The sequence below is a fragment of the Hibiscus syriacus genome, unplaced genomic scaffold (assembly GCF_006381635.1).
Source record: "Hibiscus syriacus cultivar Baekdansim isolate YM2019G1 unplaced genomic scaffold, ASM638163v2 tig00110893_pilon, whole genome shotgun sequence".
NCBI classification, from domain to species: domain Eukaryota; kingdom Viridiplantae; phylum Streptophyta; class Magnoliopsida; order Malvales; family Malvaceae; genus Hibiscus; species Hibiscus syriacus.
The window spans coordinates 8,992,101-9,002,642 of record NW_024062901.1 but is presented as its reverse complement, the minus strand read 5'-3'; the positions used below and the strand labels follow the sequence as shown (position 1 = coordinate 9,002,642).

Sequence of the window (10,542 nt, the reverse complement as noted above, 5' to 3'; positions counted from 1 at the left end):
TTTTTCCGACAATTTGATTAATAAGTCGTAGAAATGAAAAATACAGATATGCTGAAATTGCAAAAGGAAGTGCCGATTGGCGACGGTGAGAATAGCAATAAAGATCAGAGGTTTGGAGCTGCCATAGAAGAATAGCCCGTACAATTGCTAAATGGAAGTCAATACTGTTATGACTTTCCTGCAATTGTGAATAATAGCAGTAGAAGAAATAGAGAAAGGAGGATAAAGAAGATGAGAAAGGTTTCAACAAGGAACACTCAACCTAGGAAGAAAAATTAGCCGCAGCCAATGGTTAAATAAATAACATATCCCCCTTCTTAAGTCACCCTAACTTATTTATACTAACTAATATTTCTTCAATGTTATTAAAATAAAAGTCTCACAAGTGATCCCTTTGACAGCTACTTGTCCATTTGATTTGTTTATAACAAATACAATTAGAAAAGATCAAATATTTGGATGCATACCAATATTCAACAGCAATGATTAATGGCATAACACTTAGATTCTCTTGTAATACACAAAGAAACCACGTTGGTATACAACTTAACACACATTTTCATCAATTTTAGAAATGAAGAACGACCACCCCTCCTAGAAAAAGAAAAGAAAAGAATTATCTCCATCATACTATCCAATATGGAGAATCAAATTTAACCTTTTTAAGAAAAAAAAATTAAGAAACTAAACATGAATACAAACCTCTTCAATGTTAAGTTCTATTCCAGAACACACAGAACAAATGAAGCAAAAACACATTCAGCTCGCAATATATTATCCCCTGTACCTGCCTGCCAGAAGGGCTAAAGACGTGCCATTTCAGATTTTCGGTTCTGTTATCTACTTGGGGTTGTTACTTCCCTTCTTCTTCAGTAGGCTCCCGAATTTTCGGAGTAAGGGCTTCTTCTTTTCTGTTGTTGCTGCTGCTTTGATGGTGAGATTCCACCATCATCGGCATTTTCCGTAGAACCATTTATTGATCAAGTCTTTCGGCTTCGATGCTCTCCACCTTTGACTCCACTTCCTCGTCGAAGGATTCTTGCTCGGGTTCTCTTCCCGGAGAAAATTCCTTTGTTTCAATTTTGCAGCTCTCCCACATTTTGAATTCAACTTCAACTGAATCATCCTCTTTGCCTTTCGTCTCATCGTGATTCAGTTTCCATTCACGCTGTCCACTTTGGCACCATCCACATGAAGAGCCTCATCTTTTGAGCCATCATTTAGTTCCAGAGATTCTTTTTCCGTCTTGTCGAGCTGTTCTGCTGGAAGCTCTAACTTGAGCTTCTCTTCAATTCCATGTCCGTTCACTTCCGAGAATTCAACCACCTTGGGCAGCAAATCATAGTCCTTCTCGCTGTCAGATAACTCACCATTTTCCCCATTTTGCTTTTGATTGTAGCTTCTTCTAACAACTTCGACAATTCCTCGATTTTCTTAAGAGAAGCAACTTCCCCAGCTCGGAGCTCCTCGTTTTCTTGAACGACACTCTGCATTTCCGTTTCTTTGTCTAACAAACTATCCTTCAGTTTCATGCTCTCGGTTTTGGCTTCTTTCAGAGCTTCTTGCAAATAAACCAACTCAGATTCGGCTTCCTTTAGGCTCTCCTTCAACTGAGCTTCTTCCTCCTTTGATGCCGAAGCTTCTTCCTCGGATCGTTTCAGCAAATTTACCAGCCTATTGATCTCTTTTTCAAGAGATGAGTTTTCTTCTTCCGATTTTTTTACACAATCTACCAAATGCAGTTCTTTTTGTTCCCACTCAGTTTTCAAATTTTGGTATTCATTCTTAGACCGTTCAATGGTATTTTTAAGAAGATCAATCTCATTCTTTGCATCATCAAGCATGGTTTCGTACTTCTCATTTTTCGCTTTTAGGACCAATCTTAGATCCTCTAACTGTGTTTCATAATGTCCATGCTCAGCTTCAATCGACAACAGCTTCTCCTTAGCTTCCCTAGCTTCTGCGGAAACTTCATGTAATGCCGAAGCTAAGCTTTCCATTGCTTTTTTGCTCTTCTCTTCCTCATCCCGGGAATTTTCCAGATCAGTGATGAGTTTGTTTTTCTTTTCTAAAAGTGTTTGAACACTGGAAGCCGCGAGCTTCTCATTATCTAAAGCTTGAATCTTTTCTTCCTTCATTGTTTCTAACTCGGATTTCAGAGACTCGACCAATTTCTCTGCTTCAGCAGTTTCTTCTTTAGCCTTAATAATGTGAGTTTCCGATTCCTCGAGATCCCCCCTCTGTCTACTGACCGTCATTTCCAATAATCCGACCTTCTCTTTAAGAGCTGCAATTTCAGATTCAGCATCATGCAATGAGTCATTGTTGTTCTCTAATTGCTTCATAACTGATTCCAGTGATTCTGATGCCGATTGTTCCAACTTCTTTGCTTCCTCAATCTGCATTTCTAATTCTTCGACCCTTCTTTTGCATTCCCCTAACACATTGTGCGCATACGATTCAGCCATTCTCGCAGCTTCTAACTCAAGGTTAAGTTGTTCAACGACAGCCTCCTTTTCCATCAACTTCTCCTTGTAGATCTTTGCATTCTCGAGTTGTTGTTTCAACGACTCTATCTCAGCCTTAAGATTCAAAATCATTTTGTTGTTTCATTAGTCTCGGTTTCATGCTTCAAATCAAGCAAGGACTTCAATCGAACCAATTCTGCTGAAAGAATCTCCACCTTCTCGGCATGGGTTTCAGCAATCTTGGTTGCATCATCGGCATGAACCAGAGCTTGATTCTTTGCATCACAAATTGCGGAGAGTTCCTGCTTCACCTTTTGAAGCTCCTCAGTGGTCGAGAGAAGTGCAGCCACATCCAAAGTATGCTGATTCTTCATGGACTCGATCTCTTTCTCCCATTCTGCATCTTTCTTTCGAGCAGCTTCAATCCCCGCCTGTTCCAACTCAAGAGCCCGAAATTTCTCAATCTCAGAGCTCTCTTCGGCTCGCTTTTGCGCCACAACAGCCTCTCTAAGCTTTTCATTTGCTTCTTCTGCAGCTTTCTGTGCTTCTCTCAGTTCATCAGTCGCTTGTGCCTTCTCCGCTCAATCAATGCTATTTGCTCCTTTGCTTTCTTCAATCCTCCAGAACCGAGTTCAACTGAGCCTGCAATTCAGATCCCTTACTGACCCGTGTTTGCGGTTTCTGCAAATTCAGAACCAACCAAACACCAAAACAAAACAAATTCCATTAGTTCCACAGTTACAACTGATATTTGCTTGATTCTCAAACACATCAGAATATTTCGCAACTTACTTCAGCCGGAGCGGCGGCCTTTGGGGATTTACGATCAATCGAAGGCTTTGAATTAAGAGATGATCGCCGATCAATCGAATGACGAGTGCTATGCAACGGAGACGGTGAATCAGGTTCCGATTTAGTCAATCCCTTACTCAATTTACTTGCCACTCTAGGTGTTGCTGGTGAAGCCTTGCTAGGAGTCTCAGATAAACCAGATCTGCTTAAATGTTCAAAGTGTAAAATTTTCTGAGAACTAGAATAAAAACCAAGAATTTAAAACACACTATCAGATGAAAAATAGACAAGATGTGATGTGAAAACTCAAGTAAAGACGGATCAATTCCCAATTTGGCAACTTTTTCAACAGCAATATAAAATTAGTGAATTAATACATGTATTCATATACAATTCAAACAACACATTAGAAAATTGAAAGAAGCAATCAAAACATCAAGATTATGAAAACATAAAGGATTTAAAAACTGAATCAAGTAACAAAAGTAGTGGAAAGTGACGTACGAGAGTGTTTAAATTTCAATTTCTTGAAATAATCCAGAGTTCACGTAAAAACACCCAAATTTTTTGAAATGGAAACCCACAAAGAAAGAAAGAGAAAACCCAAGTCAGATCTGATCTAAAATAAAGGAATTAAGCAAGAAAACTCGAAATTTTTCCTGGGAAAGAGAGTTTGTAAGTAACTTACTTGGATTTAGCAGACATGTTTGCTAATGCCAGAGGGCTGAAGAACAAGGCAAGAGATAAAAGAGAAGAAATCAAAGCAGCAACCGTAATGGCTAAAATGGTGACATTTTTGGAAGAAAAGAATTGCAAATAGCTGAAGAACCCTTTTTAGCAATTAAGATATCGGGGGGAAGGAGAAGAAATTTGGTTCTTTGCACTCTGTTTTTGTAGAATCAAATTACAAGATTTAAACGAAAGAGACCAAATTGAAGCCGAAGAGGGAAAGAAATATGAAATGTATTTTCTCCTCCCAAAAACATTTAAACAACACAACACAACACAGAACATAACATAACATGCAATGCAACTGTTTTGGTAAACAACACGTTCACCTATTATTTCAACTATACTTTTATTTACAAAATTATTGTTATAATTTTTATTAATAACACGTCAACATCCTCATTAATTAATTGACATTTATTATTTTCTAATCTTATTATAAAAGTATCATTATCAATATATCTAATCATAAATTTAAAATTACTGTACATAAGATCACAATTAACTTATAATCAGTTTAGGGAGTGTGATGGTAATTTGGCTTTGAAAATGAGGATTTCATGGCATTGGTATATTAAGAATCTAAGATAGTATTTTTAATTGGATTGCCCATTTACCACTAACCACCCTTCTTAGCCTTTTTTTATGAAGTTAATACCTTTGTCGGCTAGATAATGACAAAATGTATGAATGTTAATTCTATTATTTTGATATATAAAAATGTCAAAGAACAAACAATTTCTTTTTATTTTCAAATAAAATAATATATGAAATTTTCCATTAAGATGAAAATAAAATTTCCATATTTTTCTTAATCTTTTGTATTTGATGAAAAAGTGGGAGTTTAATATTTAAACCATATATGTATGCATATCATTGGTGGAAATTTTACCAAGATTTTAATAATACCTAATTTTCTTTCTATTATTTATACTCAAGTGTCATGATAAGATTAGAGATTATTTGTAACACCTCGAATACCGGACTTATAGTTTTGTGTTGACCCTAGAATTTATTTAATATATTTAAAATAACATTGGTGTTTATCGGTTCGAATTTGGGATCAATCGGGTGAGAAATTAACTTTACTAGAGATAAAAATGAGATTTTTAAGCTTATGATGAAAGTAGAAGGACATAAAGTGTAATTTCTCCATTAAGGAAAAACATGACGGATTTGGAGAACTTTTAGCTAATTCACGTGGGCTTTTAGGGTTTATGAAGACCACTTTTTTCTCATCTTTTTTTCTAACTCCCCTATTTCATTTCATTTCTTTATTATTTTTCTCTTTCTCTCCACTAAAGCAAGAACAAAGAAAAAGCTTCACCTTTCTTCATCTCATTATTCAATTCGAAAATCTAGAGGTAAGATTTTTAATCTAGAGTTATTGAGCTTCATGAGAAGTTCACTATCTCCATAAATGATGTTCTTGAGCTCCCATGAGGTTTCAGGAGGGTTTGAGCTCAAAAGGCTCATCTCGTGGTTTCTATCTGATTTTCATGTTTCATAGTCGTTGTTTAACATATAGTGTTCTTCATTTTCATGTTTGAATCGTATAGTGGCTTTTGGTTGAGGAAGAGTGTTGCAAGAACCCCTAAAGAGCAAAGAATTGAGAAGGTTGGTTCTTGGAGGATCTAGAAAGGTATTTGTGTAGCTGGTAGCTAAGATAACACAATATAACTCTTACTTACTACTTGTATGTCATCTACATGAGTTTGCTTGCTTGCATGGAGTGGAAAAATAAGTGGAGATTTGAGGGCTTGATTTGTTGTTATGGACGCTTTGAACGTTATTTTAGTGTAAAAATGATGTATTATGACCCCTAATAACTTCCATAAGCTTTAATAATCAACTTAGACCTTAGAATAAATATTTGGGGTGAGTTTGGGGTGTTTCCCAAGTAAAACTGTTGGGATTTGAAGAGACTCAATTGAATAATCGAAAATGTGCAAATGGGTTTAATTGATAACAATTTGATAAGGGAGTAACGAGAGCAAAAGATAAAAAATTTGGCACAAGGATTTATAGTGGTTCGACTTATCAACCAAGTCTACATCCACTACCTTAGCTCCTCACTAAGGATTTTCTAACAAATTCACTAATTTGTTATTTCTTTTTCAAGGACAAAGAGATAACATTTACTCTCCCTATCTTTTTCACTTGGCTAAGATAGAACCAACCCCTTTTAAAAAAGGGTAAGAAGAAGTAAACAAATAAACATCTACAAGGTAGGGTGTTTACAAAATTTAGCTCACAGGAACAAATATTACAAGAGAGATAAAAATAAGACTGGAAAACTCTTCTCTTGTGTTTGATTGCTTGGATAGGTGTTCTAACCCTTCTTCAAGTGTCATCAACTTGTATTTATGTGTCGGAATGTAGTTGTGGTCGTTTCTAGCTGTTGGAGGTGTTTTGGAGCCGTTGGGGATAAAATATCGTGCAAAATAAAGCTGCCCAGAACATAGGTATCGGTACTACCTTTGTTATATTTAAATCAACTAGCCGTTACTAGCCGTTGGGGCCTGATGGTATCGATACTATACCTATGGTATCGATACTACTATGTAAATTAGTATCTGTACCCCTTTGGGTATCGATACCATTTTTGCATTCTAGAATTTGAGCAATGCTGGTAGTATCGATACTACCTAGTGAGTATCGATACTTCCCTTACCTTTGGTATCGGTACTGTTCAATTGGTATCGATACTATAAGAACAATATCAGTACTTATTGTACGTGAAAATCAGTTTGTGCTCAAATCCACTTTTAAGGACTTTGAATTATTTTTGAAAACATTGAAAAATTTTGAATAAATTCAATTCAAGTCCAAAAACGTTTTGCCTTAATTGTAATATCAAAATATAGTTCAACGACCCCCCATTTTTTATATAGCAAAACATTTGAAAAATTGTTTTTGACAAAACTCCCCCTTAGTAAAATATTTAATGAAAAGATACCAATTGTTAGAAAAAGTATGAAAATGTTCAGCTCCCCGTTTTTCATTAAGAAATTGAATTTTTTAAACCATAATTCTCCCCCTTTTTGTTAGATAAAAAAGAATTCAATTTAAAAAAAAATGGAGAGTAGGTGATAAATTTTATCATAAAATCATTTGAAAAACCAAAAGCTCCCCCTAAAAAAATGCATTCTAAACAAAAATTAACTTTAAAAACTTGACACTTAAACACAACTGAATTTCAACAAAGAGTAATAAAAATGTTATTAACACATGAAATTCAATATATATAAGTTTAAAATACTTTATGCAATATCAAATGTTACTTTATGCAATATCAAATGTTGAAATTAAGTGCATATGCATAAAGCCTTTCAAAAATGTCATGCATTTGAAAAAAATTGATATCAATTGTTAGAGAGATATCTTTTGCTTTTAAAAAACACATGCATAAACATTTAATTTTAGGTCAAAAATTTAAAATTTGTAAAATCAAAGCATTTGAAAAGTTTGATATCAATTGTTAGAGAGATATCATTTGCATTTAAAACCAATTTTGACCAACATTCATTATGATGAACTAAAAATTATGAAAAAATCATTAAAAATTTAAAATGTTCATCATAAAACTTTTTCAACATACATGAGATGAAAAACAAACATAGTCATTTAAGATCAAAACTAATGCATGCTTAAAACTAAATGAGCAACCAAATAATTAAAATAAAAAACATTAAGTTTAGAGGTTACCCATTCCTTTTCAAGTGTGGCTAGAGCATCTCAATTTCTTCATTTTCATCACCATTGCTCCCACACACCTACAAGAGACATTTATTTGGATTTTGGTATCCAAATTGCTTTAGATCCTTGGAAGTTAGTTTCAATGCCCCTTGTTCCCTTGGGAACCCATACTTGTCTAATTTTAAAACATTTTCCTTTCTTCAAAGGAAAAGTATGTTTCTTATGACCATGATAATGACAATGTGAGCATTTTTTATTATTAAACTAGATGAATTATTTAAAATGATTTTTTTCTTTTGTTAGAAGATATCTCGGGCTCTTCACGAGCCATTAATGACACCACCTTTTTTGGTTCTTCTTTTTTGTTTTCATGAATCTTTTCGAGCTTATTCCAAAGCTCCTTAGCACTTGAACAAGAAGAAACTCCTTCATTTACTTCGGGACCAAATGCACAAAACAACATGTGCATGGCCTTGGTATTCAGTTGAGCTTTCTTCCGTTCTTGGGCACTCCACTCCTTCTTTTTCTTCTTTGGAGAAGAGTAGTCATTCTCGATCATCTCCCATGCATCAATATCATTGGATTGTATGAATAGCTTCATTAGTTTCTTTCAATGACAGTGGTTAACTTTATTGAAGTATGGAGGCTTGTTGATCGCTTGGGAGTCTTCCATGTTGAATGAGCCGAAGGTGGAAGTCATCTTCTCGGTTGCTCTAGGAATCGATAGAGCTTCTTCAAGGATCGTCTCAAGGTAGTTAACCCTTCTAATGAGTCAAGCTCTTATACCAATTGTTGGGATTTGAATAGGCTCAATTGAAGAATTGAAAATGTGCAAAGGGGGTTAATTGATAATAATTTGATAAGGGAGTAAGAAGAGCAAAAGATAGAAAAATTTGACACAAGGATTTATAGTGGTTCAACTTATCAACCAAGTCTACATCCACTACCTTAGCTCATCACTAAGGATTTTCTAACAAATTCACTAATTTGTTCTTTCTTTTTCAATGACAAAGAGGTAACCTTTACACTCCCTATCTTTTTCACTTAGCTAAGATATAACCAACCCCTTTTAAAAAAGGATAAGAAGAAGTAAACAAATAAACCTCTACAAGGTAGGATGTTTACAAAATTTAGCTCACAATAACAAATATTTACAAGAGAGATAAAAATAAGATTGAAAACTCTTCTCTTGTGTTTGATTGCTTGAATAGGTGTTCTAACCCTTCTTCAAGTGTCCTCAACTTGTATTTATGTGTTGGAATGTAGTTGTGGTCGTTTATAGCCGTTGGAGGTATTTTAGAGTCGTTGGGGATCAAATTTCATGTAAAATAAAGTTGCCCAGAACAGAGGGTATCGATACTCCTAAAGGGAGTATTGGTACTACATTTGTTATATTTAAATCAACTAGCCGTTACTAGCCGTTGGGGCTTGATGGTATCGATATTATACCTATGGTATCGATATTACTATTTAAAGTAGTATCAGTACCCCTTTGGGTATCGGTATCATTTTTACATTCTGGAATTTGAGCAATGCTGGTAGTATCGATACTACCTAGTGAATATTGATACTTCACTTACCTTTGGTATCGATATCATATGAACAATATTGGTACTGTTTAATTGGTATCAATACTTAAGAACAATATCAATACTTCTTGTACGTGAAAATAACTTTGTGCTCAAATCCACTTTTAAGGACTTTGAATTATTTTTGAAAACTTTGAAAAACTTTGAATAAATTCAATTCAAGTCCAAAAACATTTTTTCTTAATTGTTATATCAAAATATAGTTCAACAAAAACAATGTATTTCTAAGTTATAATATCGATATTGTATGAACAATATCGATAGTGTTTATATCCCAGGTGAAAATTGAGATCTCTAGGGTCTAGTATCAATAGTGAATGAACTGATATCGATACTAGTCCCTTGGTATCAACACCGAGGGTTGTGGTACCTATACTAGAGGTTGAGTTGATATCGATACTAGATGAACTAGTATTCATACCTGATGAACTAGTATCCATACCGGACGAATTGGTATCTATACCAAATGAGTTGGTATTTATATCAGATAAGTTGGTACCCATACCTGAAAAACTAATATCCATACCAAAGATTGGATATATTTACCGAAGGTTTGGTATTAATACACAAAGTGGTATACACAAAGTGGTTGAGAGTAACTTCAAGATGTCAAATAGACTTGAGATTGAGGAGTTTAATATCAATTGAGATCGAGCTTTTAGCTTGTGTGTGGGAGGTTACTAAAATGCACTTAGGGGACTAAAATTACCAAATTACCCTTATGAACCTAAGTGAATGAATTAACTTATACGAAGTAAGAGTTTGAATTACATATTGGTTAAATAATGAAATGAGACGATTAACTCTATAATGAAAGCCTGTTCATGAAGACTCAACAAGAATACTAAATGACCAATATCAAGGTTTTTGGTTGGGTAGTATCAGTACTATCTTCATAGAGTATCAATACTGTTGTTCATGTATCGATACCCAAGGGTGGGGTATCGGTACCATCGTTATGTTACAAATTCCAATAGCCAAAATTAGTATTGATACTTGGGGAGTTTTATTACCACATAAAAGAAAACTATTAGTCCCCAAGTAAGGGTATTGATACTAAATTAATTGTCCAAATATTGAACCTAATTTGGCATCGATACCAAGGTTGTATCGATAACTTAATAGAGAAGTATTGATACTCCCTATAGGGGTATCAACTCTATAAGGTCTTCTCAAATCCAAAATGCAGTATTGATATCAGTACAAGGGGTGAGTACCGATACTAAAAGGTCAATATCGATACTAAGGGGCTTAATATCGATACC

At 34.6% G+C, this 10,542-nt stretch overlaps 1 pseudogene; it reads right to left on the bottom strand.

Annotated features, from left to right (window-relative positions):
• Positions 1–664: 664 nt before the first annotated feature.
• Positions 665–4,215, bottom strand: LOC120145719 (annotated as a pseudogene).
• Between the last annotated feature and the right edge of the window lie 6,327 nt (positions 4,216–10,542).